General features: G+C 43.2%; 1 pseudogene; it reads right to left on the minus strand.

The window, feature by feature from the left end:
- Nucleotides 1–639: 639 nt before the first annotated feature.
- On the minus strand, nucleotides 640–757 carry LOC126164189 (5S ribosomal RNA; annotated as a pseudogene).
- Between the last annotated feature and the right edge of the window lie 15,340 nt (nucleotides 758–16,097).

Genomic DNA, 16,097 nt, shown 5'->3' on the forward strand with positions numbered 1-16,097 from the left:
TTCTGATAACTACGTCCCTAAATATTAAGGTGTTATCCGTGGCCGGCCGGTGTGGCCGTGCGGTTCTAGGCGCTTCAGTCTGGAACCGCGTGACCGCTACGGTCGCAGGTTCGAATCCTGCCTCGGGCATGGATGTGTGTGATGTCCTTAGGTTAGGTAGTTTTAATAAGTTCTAAGTTCTAGGCGACTGATGACCTCAGAAGTTAAGTCGCATAGTGCTCAGAGCCATTTGAACCTTTTTTTTTTGTTATCCGTGGCTGGACACTGCCATATAAACAGCACTGCACGTGCATGTCAAAGCAGCTTGACTCAAATGTAAATCTACTCCGTGAAATAGTCGGAAACAGCTGGAAAGCAAATGGAGATACACTACACAATGTTGCAACGCTCACTCGCAGAATACTGTGCCTCTGCATCGTAAACTAAGATACAAAAAAGCACACCGTCTTCAGGCCAAAAGTGGCCCATCGGGACCCTCCGACCGCCGTGTCATCCTCATTGGAGGATGCGGATAGGAGGGGCGTGTGGTCAGCACACCGCTCTCCCGGTCGTTATGATGATTTTCTTTGACCGGAGCCGCTATTATTCGGTCGAGTAGCTCTTCAGTTGGCATCACGAGGCTGAGTGCACCCCGAAAAATGGCAACAGCGCATGGCGGCCAGGGTGGTCACCCATCCAAGTGCCGACCACGTCCGACAGCGCTTAACTTCGGTGATCTCACGGGAACCGGTGTATCCACTGTGGCAAGGCCGTTGCCCATAACTAAGTATAGGGGTTGGACAATTGTATTGAAATACTGCAACACATGCATGCTTGAACATAAATGCGGGTGTCAGCCAAGCCAGCAGGTTGAGCTGTTGTATTTGTCCACGAACGGCACCCGTGCAGTGTCTTCAATGCGTTGCAAGTGCCAGTCGTGGTCGGAACGGTGTTTTGTGCCATTGTGCGTGCATTATGTCGGAGCAAAGTAAATTCTAACGTGGGTAAATTGTTGGTGTTCATATGTTGGGTGCTTCCGTAAGGTCGCCAAAACTTTTCGGTGTCTCAAGAGGTACTGGTATCGAAAATTTATACTGCGTGGTAAATGGGATGGGGTAAACATCATCCATTAAGTCACAGGCGAAAATGTGTGTTGAGTGATCGTGACAGATGCTCATTGAATGGGATGAGACGAAAAATAAAGAGGACGACAGCTGCAAAAGCCGCTGCAGAACTTAATGTCGCACTCGCGAACCCTCTCAGCACCAGCACAACACGAAAGGAGCTCGATAATATGGGAATTGCAGGTCGAGCTGCAATTCCAAGACCACGTATCAGTAATGCAAATTCCAGTAACAAGCAGAGCCATAAAACTTTGAATGCAGTGAAAGAAAGTCATTCGGTCTGAGGAGCCTTCTTCCAAAGTGTTTCCAAATTGAGGCCGAATTTACATACCAGGAGCGAAACAGGGCGGGTGTTTGGCCATGTACTCGGCAAGCCATACCCTAGTACTACAAGGGTCACATGCTTACTCTGCAAGGCCGCATTACTTTCAAAGATTATGTGATCTTTCTGGACGATCAGGTCCATCCCGTGGCACGTCTGTTCCCCAGTGGCGATTATGTGTTTCAAGACGACAGGCCCCTGTTCGCACAGCTAGCATCGCCCACGGCTGGTTTTGTGAGCACAGGATGAATTAAATTATCACATCTCCCATAGTCACCACAGTCAGCACATGGGATCTGTATTTGTCCATTTCGAGACGTCTGGAAGTTGTTTTGAATGTTAACGTTTTCTCCATATCGTATTATACATGGTAATGCGTTATGTTTTGGGTGTTTCTACATTTCTGTCAGCCATCTTGCAGATTTACATCTGAATAGCGTCACGGGGATCATTTCGTTGTCAGATCTACTCGCTTTCAGTGGCTGCCTGTTCTATCCAATATAGCATCCCCGAATCTAAAAAGAAAAGCTGGAAGAGTGAAAAGTCGTTAGAAGGTAGAATTTATCTCTAAGTGCAGCTTTCCAGAATCCACCAGCTCTTCGCCTGAAGTCACGCAAGCCCCATGACGTCGACCTTCGTCCTTTCCGATGCCGCCGAGTTGCGGAAAGAACGCTGGAGTGGATGTACAATGCAGAAGGCCTACCTAACGACGAAGGTTGCAGAGTTTGTTCTTCCCCGTCGCGGGTGGATGAGACACAACTTGTAATGGTATATGTGCCTCACTGCTTTTTTTTTTAACTAATTTGTGCCTGATTTTATTCTGATAAGCTCAGTAATGTATGTAAATACCAAAAACTGTGAAAACACCCATAATTTCGGTGTTCTTGTGAGCCCCACGTTGGGCGCCAATGTAAAATGACCTGTTTTTAAATAATATTATGAATGTTTATATATGTGTTTGGAGAGAGAGAGATTGATTTTTGATTGAGATTTTTACTTTAAGTTGTAACTTGTACCTGAATTTTTTTTGGTTGCTGCCTCCTTGAATGATCAGCTTCTGCACCAGTTGTTGACGTATTGCAATTTGGAGGAAGTTATTGTTCTTTAAGGTTTAAAATACGACTCTGTTAGTTACTTGGCCGTATTGCGGATAGCTTTGAGCCCAAGTTTTCGTAGTTTTTCATACCTAAGGGACCACTGTTGTAAGTAAGATCAAACAGCAATCTGCTTTTCGTGAGAAAAGGAGATTGCTTGACACACAAACTTCCTTCAAACTACACGTCCTGCTACATCAAAATTGGTCAGTGGAGTTCAGCACCACACTATCGTACAAGAACATAATCCAATTGCTGTAATTAAGAAATTATGGGAGGTTGTCACTTATTGAATGAAAACTTTAGAGAATGCATTTCTTTTCCTGTATTTCAGTGAGCTTTGTACACTTAGAATTCTGTCGATTGATAGACGGCAACGACAATGAAGTTCCGCTCCTTTTCCAAAAACAAGATATTTCTAGCCTTCACTTCCAAAAATTTTGTACAAATAAATGTTTGGTAACTCTTACACCACTCGGTTTTATCACTAGAATATCAAATGGTTCAAATGGCTCTGAGCACTATGGGACTTAACTTCTGAGGTCATCAGTCCCCTAGAACTTAGAACTACTTATACCTAACTAACCTAAGGACATCACACACATCCATGCCCGAGGCAGGATTCGAACCTGCGACCGTAGCGGTCGCGCGGTTCCGGACTGTAGCGCCTAGAACCGCTCGGCCACTCCGGCCGGCTCTCTAGAGTATCAGTTTTCATTAAATATAACAATACGTTCTGAGCGACGGCCTAGCAACATGTCCTCTTTCCACAAGGTACAGATTAACAGACCTTTTTTTGAATAAAATCAATTGTTTTTTTTTTTTTTTTTTTTTTTTTGAGTCCATACTCAAAGATTCTCTAATACTGGATTGCGCTCCAAAGACTTTCTTGCTGTCCAGCTGCGCTTCACTTCACTTTAAGTACTTTTCATACACATTTACATTTTTGGTATTTACGTACATTACTGAGCTTCTAAGAATAAAATCAGGCACAAATTAGTTAAAGAAAAAAAAGCAGTGAGGCACACATAACATTACAAACTACATCCAACGGGAGACGGCGCAACAACTCTGAGAAGTGAGGTGTCTGGGAAAGTGCCATATGTGACTGGTTAAGATAAAAAAACAACAGCACGTATTATGGAGAACTGCACGCATCGAGCTTTCAAAGATGGTACAAAGACTTTTGAGCCGTTGTAATTTTTTCTCCTATCTACGTGATTACGTAGCTCCCAATTCGTTCGAGCAATCAATCATTCATGATAGGAAAAACAGTCATAGCTCAGTCACTCAAAATGATTCTGAAATTTTACTTGTTAGAATGAAATCAGGCGATGATTCTTCTTCTCTGCAGGCTCGTGCTTTGCGGCAGTCTGCTAATCTGTACAAATGAAATGCCTCGTAATTTTGGGAGCGTTGTATAATCAGTCGGGAAACCTCAGATCAAGCGAATATTTGGCTGTGATGAAGTTTAACCTTCCGAAGAAGTAATGGAGCTCTTGGATTATTAAATGCAGGTTCGTATCCAGTCTTTCGGAAGTCCCTCCTGATTAACAACTACGCAATATATCGATAAATATAATTAATTCTCAAATTTCAAATACACACCTCTTATTTGAAGGAGCCATCTATATATATTTCCTTTTAATCGTACAGTTCGTATCAGTTATCTTCTGTGATAAATCTCAATAATCAGATTACAGTTCTTCCAAACCAAGCTCAGGCTAATCGGCACGAAGACAATCTCGGAAGCCTTTTTCTAACAACCACCAGAGAGAGTACTACAAAGAATACTTATATGCTCATGGCATAGCTATTGTATGAACTACTTTTCGCATGGATTCTGCGAGTATGAAGATAGAAAATTAGAAAACGTCATTCAAGGGTAAAATTGCATCAGAATAATTCATCGAATATAAAGAGATATTACACCGTGCAGCGGGTATATCGATGGATTCTTGGGTACTGATAAACCCGTGCCAACATCTGCATCTACATCTACGTGATTACTATGCTATTCTCAATAAAGTGCCTGGCAAAGGGTTCAATGAATCACCTTCAAGCTATCTCTCTATCGTACCACAGTCGAACGGCGCGCGGGAAAATCGAGCACTTACATGTTTCAGTGCGAGCCCAGATTTCTATTATTTTATCATGATGATCATTTCTCCTCATGTAGGTGTTTTAATGATTGCCACTCCAATTCATGTATCGTGTCTGTGGCACTACCTCCCCTATTTCGTTACAATACATAACGAGGCACTCTTCTTTGAGCTTTTTTGATACTATCAGTCAGTCCCACCTGATGCGTACCCCACAGCGCACAGGAACACTCCAGAATAGGATGGACAAGCATGGTGTAAGCAGTCTCTTTAGTAGACCTGTTGCATGTTCTAACTGTTCTGCCAATGAGTCCCAGTCTTTGATTTGCTCTACCCACAACATTATCTATGTGATCGTTCCAATTTAAGTTACTGGTGGTAATTGTAATCCCTAAGTAATGAGTTGAATTTACAGCCTTCAGATTCCTGTCACTTATCGCCTAATCGAAATTTAGCGGATTTCCTTTAGTACTCATGTGAATAACTTCACACTTTTCTTTATTTAGGGTCAATTGCCAATGTGCGCACCTTTCAGATATTTTGTCTAAATCGTGTTGCAATTCGTTTTGGTCATCTGATGACTTAACGAGACAGTAAATGACAGCATCATCTGGAAACAATCTAAGTGGGCTACTCAGATTGTCTGCCTGAGGCAATATTCCATAGGCATGCAGTTTTGTTTGAAGATGCTTGTGAACTACAAGCTACGAAGGTCTTTGGTGCCCGGCTGAAGTCAGAGGCGTTTTAAGGAGTGTGTGGAGCGGGGACGTGCCGGGCAGTGCCGCTATGGCTGTTGGACTGAACTGTGTTGACGATTGCTGGCTGGACGGCACGGAGTGGAGTCACGCGTTGTTATTAAGTAACAGAACCGAGTATGTTCTCGACGGCGAGTGTTCAGAAGCAAGAGTATCGTCAGGATCGCCGCATGGAAGTGTTATAGGACCGCTATTGTTTTCTGCACACATAAATGATATGGGTGGGCGCCAATCTGTGGTTGTTCGCTGATGATGCCGTGATGTACGGTAACGTGTCAAAGTTGACTGACTGTAGGAAGATACAGGATGACTTAGACAAAATTTCTAGTGGATGTAATGAAAGTCAGCTAGCTCTAAATGTGGAAAAATGTAGATTAATGCGGATGAGTAAGGAGAAAAAAACTGTAGTGTTACGATACAGTATTACTACTCGTAGCATCCTGCTTCACACAGTCAAGTCTTTTAAATATCTCGGCGTAACGCCTCAAAGCGATATGAAATGGCACGAGGATGTGAGAACTTTGGTATGGAACGCGAGTGGTCGACTTCGGTTTGTTTGGGAGAAATTTAGGAAAGATTCGTTCACCTTTAAAGGAGACAGCACATTGGACGCTCGTGCGACCTATTGTTGATTACTGCTCGAGTGTCTGCGATCCGTACTATGTCGGACTGAAAGAGGACATCGAAGCAGTTCAGAGGCGGGCTGCTGGGTTTGTTACCGTTAGGTCCGAAAAACACTTAATTGTTGCGGAGATGCTTCGGCAACTCAAATGGGAATCCCTGCAGTGAAGGCGACGTTCCTTTCGAGAAACTCTATTGAGGAAATTTAGAGAGCAGGAATTTTAAGCTGACTGCTGCACGATTAACTGCCGCCAACATACACTATGTGATCAAAACTATCCGGACAACCTCAAAAACATACGTTTTTCGTATTAGGTGCATTGTGCTGCCACCTACTGCCACGTACCCCGTATCAACGAGCTCAGTAATCATTAGACATCGTGAGAGAGCAGAATGGGGCGCTCAGCGGAACTCACGGACTTCGAGGTCAGGTGACTGGGTGTCACTTGTGTCATACGTATGTACGCGAGATTTACACACTCCTAAACATCCCTAGGTCCTCTGTTTCCGATGTGATAGTGAACTGGAAACGTGAAGGGACACGCGCAGCACAAAAGCTCGTCTGTTGACTGACAGAGACCGCCGACAGTTGAAGAGGGTGTTTAATAGGCAGACATCTGTCCAGACCATCACACAGGAATTACGAACTGCATCGGGATTCCACTGCAAGTACTATGACAGTTAGGCGGGAGGTGAGATAACTTGGATTTCATGGTCGAGCGGCTGCTAGTAAGTCACATATCACGCCGGTAAATGCCAAACGACGCCTCCCTTGCTGTAAGGAGTGTAAACATTGGACGATTGAACAGTGGAAAAACGTTGTGTGGAGTGACGAATCACGGTACACGATGTGGCGATCCTATGGCAGTGTGTGGGTATGGAGAATGCCCGGTGAACGTCATCTGCCAGCGTGTGTAGTGCCAAAAGTTAATTTCGGAGGCGGTGGCGTTGCGGTGTAGTCGTGTTTTTCATCGAGGGAGCTTGTACCCCTTGTTGTTTTGCGTGGCACTAGCACAGCACTGACCTACACCTTTTTGCACCTCCTTCGGGGATGGCGATTGCATCTTTCAACACGATCGAGCACCTGTTCATAATGCATGGCCTGTGGGGGAGTGTTTACACGGCAATAACATCCCTGTAATGGACTGGCCTCCACAGAGTCCTGACCTGAATCCTACAGAACATCTTTGGGATGTTTTCGAACGCCGACTTCGTGCCAGACCTCACCGACCGACATTGATACCTATCCTCAGTGCAGCACTCCATGAAGAATGGGCTGCCATTCCCCAAGAAACCTTCCAGCACCTGACTGAACGTATGCCTGCGAGGGTGGAAGCCGTCATCAACGCTAAGGCTGGACCAACACCGTATAGAATTCCACCATTACCGACGGAGGGGACCACGACCCTGTAAGTCATTTTCAGCCAGGTGTCGGGATACTTTTCATCACATAGTGTACGTTGCACGTCAGGCCACGAAGATAAGATACGAGAAATTAGGGCTCCTGCGGAGGCATATTTATACTGTCAGTCGTTTTCCCTCGCTCAGTTTGCGATTCGAACGGGGAAGGGACTGACTAGTAGTGCTACTGGCTACCATCCGCCACGCACCTTACGTTGGCTTGCGGAGTATCTATGTAAATGTAGATGTAGAGTAGTGCCTGAACCTGGGACAAGTCTGGGCTATTCAACACCGCCATAATGGAATTACAAACCTTATACAGTCTCACTTTTGGAAAACGTGTCAAGCTCCTGGGTTTTTTCGCCTTCCTGTTCAGTGCCAGTAGAGAGGACTGCGAGGTGCAAGTGCGTCTGCAGTTTATTGCTTGAGTGTCTGGTGTTAAATATTCTGAGACACGATCGTATGCAAGTAGTTCTCATTAACATAGAGAGATGAAATCTTAGCTCGTGCAAAGCACCAGTCATTTCCAGATGCTAAATAAATTGTATCGAATTTTGCCCTTGGAGGTGTTTCTTTGTTACTGTTAAGTTTTAAGGTATTGTCTGGCCGTGTCTAAATGTCGTCGTAAGTTTCAGGTGAAGTTTGTTTAATTTGGTTCGAAACCGCAAGAGTCACTGATATATACCAGATTGATGGACCTGTTGTTTGCACGAAGTTTGTTAATGTTCAGACGCAGTTGCAGCCACTGTGTTTTTGATGCCAGTACTTCATGCCAATGTGACTGTGATCTGTTCTTTGTATTGTACTTAATTGCTGTAATTTGCTGAGTACTCCCGTTTCAGTGTGAAAGCACAGCTGTAAGTTAACAAGTGTCAGCTGAGCCCAGATGACAGTTCGTCGTTTTCTCAGTTCAAATCTGTGTGTCGTCCCAGCCATTCTGCCTTAGAGTGCGACGTGTTCTCTCGTCGCTAGTATTGATAACTGCAGTTGAGGTCCTTGTGAATAGGCTTGTTGAGGATCGGGACCAGGTGGCCTGATGAGTAATTTTATTCCTTGAATAGAATCACCTTGAGTATTTAACATCTTGTTTTGAAGCTAACTAACATGATTTCAACAGCAGGCATTGACCCACCTCAGTTAGAAACTACGCCTTAATCAAAACATGTTCTGATATTTGCGTACACCACTGAAGTAGTTGATATTAAGCCTTGTTGTTAAGGCTTTCGTATGGGGTGCTGATTATTCCAAAATTTTGATGAATTACTTTAATGTGTAGATTGTATGTGGCATTTGGCGTTGCGTGTCTCCCAGATAGCTTTGGCTGGTAAGGATTGCTCTTTCTGTCCTATTGAGGTGTCAGCGGTGTTATATTACATTTCACGCCTGACACGAATATAAATTGTTCAATATGTATGAGGATGAAAGACTTGCCTCCTTTAATGGCGCCGCACCTCACAGCGAGTTACGTATAATTTGACATTATTTTAACTACAGGTGCTGTGTTTCTTTAAACCCTGCGGGTGTCGTACGTCACGTTTAACCTATGTTATACCTCTTAGGAAAAGTAAACGGACGAGAGAGGCAATTCTGACGTTACTGCTAATAATGGAAGCAAGGCTAAAGAAAAATCAAGACACTTTCATAGCATTTGTCGACCTGGAAAAAGCGTTCGACAATATAAAATGGTGCAAGCTGTTCGAGATTCTGAAAAAAGTAGGGGTAAGCTATAGGGAGAGACGGGTCATATAGAATATGCACAACAACCAAGATGGAATAATAAGAGTGGACGATCAAGAACGAAGTGCTCGTATTAAGAAGGGTGTAAGACAAGGCTGTAGCCTTTCGCCCCTACTTTTCATTCTGTACATCGAGGAAGCAATGATGGAAATAAAAGAAAGGTTCAGGAGTAGAATTAAAATACAAGGTGAAAGGATATCAATGATACGATTCGCTGATGACATTGCTATCCTGAGTGAAAGTGAAGAAGAATTAAATGATCTGCTGAACGGAATGAACAGTCTAATGAGTACACAGTATGGTTTGAGAGTAAGTCGGAGAAAGACGAAGGTAATGAGAAGTAGTAGAAATGAGAACAGCGAGAAACTTAACATCAGGATTGATGGTCACGAAGTCAATGAAGTTAAGGAATTCTGCTACCATCATCATCATCATCATCATCATTTAAGACTGATTATGCCTTTCAGCGTTCAGTCTGGAGCATAGCCCCCCTTATACAGTTCCTCCATGATCCCCTATTCAGTGCTAACATTGGTGCCTCTTCTGATGTTAAACCTATTACTTCAAAATCATTCTTAACCGAATCCAGGTACCTTCTCCTCGGTGTGCCCCGACTCCTCCTACCCTCTACTGCTCAATCCATGAGTCTCTTGGGTAACCTTGCTTCTCCCATGCGTGTAACATGATCCCAGCATCTAAGCCTGGTCGCCCTGACTGCTACATCTATAGAGTTCATTCCCATTTTTTCTTTGATTTCCTCATTGTGCACACCCTCCTGCCATTGTTCCCATCTACTAGTACCTGCAATCATCCTAGCTACTTTCATATCCGTAACCTCAACCTTGTTGATAAGGTAACCCGAATCCACCCAGCTTTCGGTCCCATACAACAAAGTTGGTCGAAAGATTGAACGGTGCACAGGTAACTTAGTCTTGGTACTGACTTCCTTCTTGCAGAAGAGAGTAGATCGTAGCTGAGCGCTCACTGCATTAGCTTTGCTACACCTCGCTTCCAGTTCTTTCACTATGTTGCCATCCTGTGAGAATATGCATCCTAAGTACTTGAAACCGTCCACCTGTTCTAACTTTGTTCCTCCTATTTGGCACTCAATCCGTTTATATTTCTTTCCCACTGACATTACTTTCGTTTTGGAGATGCTAATCTTCATACCATAGTCCTTACATTTCTGATCTAGCTCTGAAATATTACTTTGCAAACTTTCAATCGAATCTGCCATCACAGCTAAGTCATCTGCATATGCAAGACTGCTTATTTTGTGTTCATATATCTTAATCTCACCCAGCCAGTCTATTGTTTTCAACATATGATCCATAAATAATATGAACAACAGTGGAGACAGGTTGCAGCCTTGTCTTACCCCTGAAACTACTCTGAACCATGAACTCAATTTACCGTCAATTCTAACTGCTGCCTGACTATCCATGTAAACACCTTTAATTGCTTGCAAAAGTTTGCCTCCTATTCCATAATCTTGTAGAACAGACAATAACTTCCTCCTATGAACCCGGTCATATGCCTTTTCTAGATCTATAAAGCATAGATACAATTCCCTGTTCCACTCATAACACTTCTCCATTATTTGCCGTAAGCTAAAGATCTGGTCCTGACAACCTCTAAGAGGCCTAAACCCACACTGATTTTCATCCAATTGGTCCACAACTAATACTCGCACTTTCCTTTCAACAATACCTGAGAAGATTTTACCCACAACGCTGATTAAAGAGATACCTCTGTAGTTGTTACAATCTTTTCTGTTTCCATGTTTAAAGATTGGTGTGATTACTGCTTTTGTCCAGTCTGATGGAACCTGTCCCGACTCCCAGGCCATTTCAATTATCCTATGTAGCCATTTAAGACCTGACATTCCACTGTATTTGATGAGTTCCGACTTAATTTCATCCACCCCAGCCGCTTTATTGCACTGCAATCTATTGACCATTTTTTCCACTTCCTTAAATGTGATCCTATTTCCATCATCATTCCTATCCCATTCTACCTCGAAATCTGAAACATTACTGATCGCATTGTAACCTACATTGAGCAACTCTTCAAAATATTCTCTCCATCTGCCCAAGGCATCCACAGGATTCACCAGCAGTTTTCCTGACCTGTCCAAAATAATTGTCATTTCCTTCTTACCTCCCTTTCGAAGACTGCTAATTACATTCCAGAATGGTTTTCCAGCAGCTTGACCCATAACCTCCAACCTGTTTCCAAAGTCTTCCCACTGTTTGCTTCATCCTACTTTTACACACTACTGTTCCAAGACATTCTTTAGCCACTTCTAGTACTGTGTCCCTGTACCATGTCCATTCCTTTTCCAATGACTGTAATTGACTACATTCAACTAACTGGTACCTTTCTGAGATCGCTGTTATGTACTTGTGCCTGATTTCCTTATCCTGAAGTTTCTCCACTCTTATCCTCCTACATATGGACCTGACCTCCTGCACTTTCGGCCTCACAATCCCAATTTCACTGCAGATTAAATAATGATCAGTGTCATCAAAGAATCCCCTGAATACACGTGTGTCCCTCACAGCCTTCCTGAATTCCTGATCTGTTATTATATAGTCAATGACAGATCTGGTTCCCCTGCCTTCCCAAGTATACCGGTGAATGTTCTTATGTTTAAAAAAGGAGTTTGTGATTACTAAGCCCATACTGGCACAGAAATCCAAGAGTTGTTTTCCGTTCCTGTTGGCCTCCATATCCTCTCCAAATTTACCCATAACCTTTTCATACCCTTCTGTTCGATTTCCAATCCTGGCGTTAAAATCACCCATGAGCAGAACACTGTCCTTGTCCTTTACTCTAACAACTACATCATTGAGTGCCTCATAAAAACTATCCATCTTATCTTGATCTGCCCCTTCACAATGCGAATATACTGACACAATCCTAATTTTCTTGCTAGACACTGTCAAATCTATCCAGATCAGTCGTTCGTTTACATACCTTATTGCAACTACGCTGGGTTCCATTTCTTTCCTGATGTAAAGCCCTACACCTCATTGTGCTATTCCTGCTTTGACTCCTGACAGGTAGACCTTGTATTCTCCTACTTCCTCTTCTTTCTCACCCCTTACCCGAATGTCACTAACAGCTAAAACGTCCAGCCCCATCTTACTTGCAGCCTCTGCCAGCTCTACCTTCTTCCTAGAGTAGCCCCCATTGATATTAATAGCTCCCCATCTCATTACCATTTGTTTGCCAATTCTGCTACCGAGGCAGTAAAATAACCAATGACGGACGGAGCAAGGAGGACATCAAAAGCAGACTCGCTATGGCAAAAAAGGCATTTCTGGCCACGAGAAGTCACTACTATCAAATACCGGCCTTAATTTGAGGAAGAAATTTCTGAGGATGTACGTCTGGAGTACAGCATTGTATGGTAGTGAACACGGACTGTGGGAAAACCGGAACAGAAGAGAATCGAAGCATTTGAGATGTGGTGCTATAGACGAATGTTGAAAATTAGGTGGACTGATAAGGTAAGGAATGAGGAGGTTCTACGCAGAATCGGAGAAGAAAGGAATATGTGGAAAGCACTGATAAGGAGAAGGGACAGGATGATAGGACAACTGCTAAGACATGAGGGAATGACTTCCATGGTACTAGAGGGTGCTGTAGAGGGCAAAAACTGTAGAGGAAGACAGAGATTGGAATACGTCAAGCAAATAATTGAGGACGTAGGTTGCAAGTGCTACTCTGAGATGAAGAGGTTAGCACAGGAAAGGAATTCGTGGCGGGCCGCATCAAACCAGTCAGTAGACTGATGACCAAAAAAAAAAAAACCTCTTAATTCTGTTTAATTAAAAAGTAGGGGAGAGAACCGGTAAAGGACAGTTGAGGGGGAGTTGGAGGTGTTGGGGTGGCAGATGGATAGACTGATCTGGGGACGGCATGGGGCAAGTAGGAGAGGTGGGCAAGGGTGGGCAGAGCATGGTACATCTGTGAGCTATACTATATACCTGACCATATACTGCGATGTTACATGAATTTCCATTAGATTCATATTGATGTACTCGGACTACTTACAGCATATGAAGAAACGCACAAGACATTGTAGGTTATATATAAATTTGCAAGAGAATGCATCAGCATGTTATATTATACGCCTAAACCATACACTGCAATTTTTCTTTTTGAGACATTATTCTTCTGACTGCTTGGATGTGGCCCCCCACAAATTTCTCTCCTGTGCAAACCTCTTCATCTCAGAGCAGTACTTACAACCTACGTCCTCAATTATGTGGTGGATGTATTCCAATCTCTGTCTTCCTCCACAGTTTTTACCCTCTACGACACCCTCTAGTACCATGGAAGTTATTTTGTGATGTATTAACAGAAGTCCTACCATTCTGTCCCTTCTTCTTGTCATTGTTTTCCATATATTTTTTTCTTCACCCATTCTCCAGAGAACCAGCCAGTGCTTGTCTGCTTTTGACGTCCTCCATGAATGTGGGACCACCAAAACAGAAGAGAATCGAAGCGTTTGAGATGAGGTGTTACAGACGAATGCGAAAATAAGGAATGAAGAGGCTTTGTGCAGAAACAGAGAGGAGAGAAATATGTGGACAGGAGAAGCGACAGGATGATAGGACATCTGTTAAAACATCATGGAATGACTTCCATGGTGTTAGAGGGAGCTGTAGAGGGATAAAACTATAGAGGAAGACAGATGTTGGAATATCCATCAGACAATTGAGGATGCAGGTTGCAAGTGCTACTTTTAGATGAAAAGTGGGCACAGCAGAGGAATTCGTGCCGGGGCTCGAGCCTCGTCTTTCCTTATAATTTATCTCTATTTTTAGAAGATTTTCGAACATCCTGCACCATTTAACATTGTCGAACGCTTTTTTCCAGGCTGACAAATCCTATTAACGTGTCTTGATTTTTCTTTAGTCTTGCTTCCAATACCAACTGCAATTTCCTCTCTGTTGCTTTACCTTTCCTAAAGCCAAATTGATCATCATCTAACACATCCTCTATTTTCCATTCTTCTGTATATTATTCTTGTCTGCAACCTAGATGCATGAGCTGTTAAGCTGATTGTGCCTTGCAGCCTTCGGAATTGCATGGATGATATTTTTCCGAAAGTCAGATTGTATATCGCTAGTCTTATACATTTTTTACACCAACATTAATAGTCGTTTATTGCCACTTTTCACAAAAATTTTAGAAATTCTGATGGTATGTTATCAATCCCTTCTGCCTTATTTGATCTTAAGTCTTCCAAGGCTCTCTTAAATTCTGATTCTAACACTTGATCCCCTATCTCTTCTGTATCGACTACTGTTTCTTCGTCTATCATTTCAGATAAGTCTTCCACCTCGCAGAGACCTTCACTGTACTCTTTCCACATACCCTCTCTCCCCTCTGCAATTAACAGTGGAATTAACATTGCGTTCTTAACATAATCACCTTTGCTTTTATTTTCATCGAAGATTGTTTTGACTTTTCTACGAGGGTCACTCCAAAAGAAATGCACACTATTTTTGTAAAAATACAGTTTTCATTCTGCATGAGTGAAAGTTTTACAGTGTGTAGATACATCCTTCCTGCTTGTTTTCAAACTCAGTTCAACCTGTTCCCTTGAGTGGTGCCGTCAGAGCATGTCTTCAAGGTGGCTGCCGCGCTTGACGTTCGTCAGGAGCAACGTGCTGTCATAGAATTCCTGTGCTGTGAAAACGAGACAGTGGGAAACATCCACAAGAGGTTGAAAAAGGTGTATGGAGATGCTGCTGTCGATCGCAGTACAGTTAGTAGGTGGTCAAGCAGGTTACGTGATGAAAGCGGGCACGGCAATACTGAGGATTGTCCTCGCAGTGGCAGGACTCGTACTGCACACACTCCAGACAATGTGCAGAGAGTTAACGAATTGGTGACTGCTGACAGACACATCACAGTGAACAAATTGTCACGCTACGTTTGGATAGGGGAAGGAAGTGTTAGCAGAATTCTGAAAGGGTTGCCGTTAAAAAAAATTTGTGCCAGGTGGGTTCCCAGGATATTTACAGTGGCTCACAAATAAACAAGAAAAACGATATGCAGCGAACTTTTGGATCAGTACGAGACGAATTTCTTGGAAGAATTGTGACAGGTGATGAAACATGGCCCATCACTTTTCACCAGAGACGAAGAGGCAATCAGTGGAGTGGCATCATGCAAATTCACCCAAGGAAAAAAATTCAAAACCACACCTTCTGCTAGAAAAGTTACGGCTACGGTGTTTTTCGATTCCGAAGGACTCTTGCTTGTGTACATCACGCCAAGTGGAACCACCATAAATTCTGATGCAAATGTGACGACACTGAAGAAACTTCCATCTCGACTCAGTCTTGTACGACCACATCTGCAAAGGCAGGATGTTTTGCTGTTGCACGACAATGCACGGGCACATGTCAGTCAAAAAACCATGGATGCGATCACAAAACTCGGATGGACAACACTGAAACACCCGCCTTGCAGTCCTGACCTGGCTCCATGTGATTGTCATCTCTTTGGGAAACTGAAAGACTCTCTTCGTGAAACAAGGTTTGAAGATTATGACTCCCTTGTGCACGCTGCGAAACAGTGGCTCCAACAGGTTGGTCAAGAATTTTACCGTGCGGGTATACAGGCGCTGGTTCTAAGATGGCGTAAGGCAGTTGAGAAGGATGGAAACTATGTGGAGAAATGAGAATATTGTTCCTAAAGGATGTATCTAAACACTGTAAAACTTTCAAACATGCAGAATAAAAGATGGGTTTTTAAAAAAGTTGTGCGCATTTCTCTTGGAGTGACTCTCGTATATGCTGAGTCAGTCCTTCCGACAATCATTTCTTTTTCGATTTCTTGACATTTTTTACGTACCATTTCGTCTTAGCTTCCTTGTACTTCCTATTTATTTCATTCTTCAGCTACTTGTATTTCTGTATTCCTGAATTTCCCTGAAT

Source organism: Schistocerca cancellata, chromosome 2, assembly GCF_023864275.1.
Source record: "Schistocerca cancellata isolate TAMUIC-IGC-003103 chromosome 2, iqSchCanc2.1, whole genome shotgun sequence".
Lineage (NCBI taxonomy): Eukaryota > Metazoa > Arthropoda > Insecta > Orthoptera > Acrididae > Schistocerca > Schistocerca cancellata.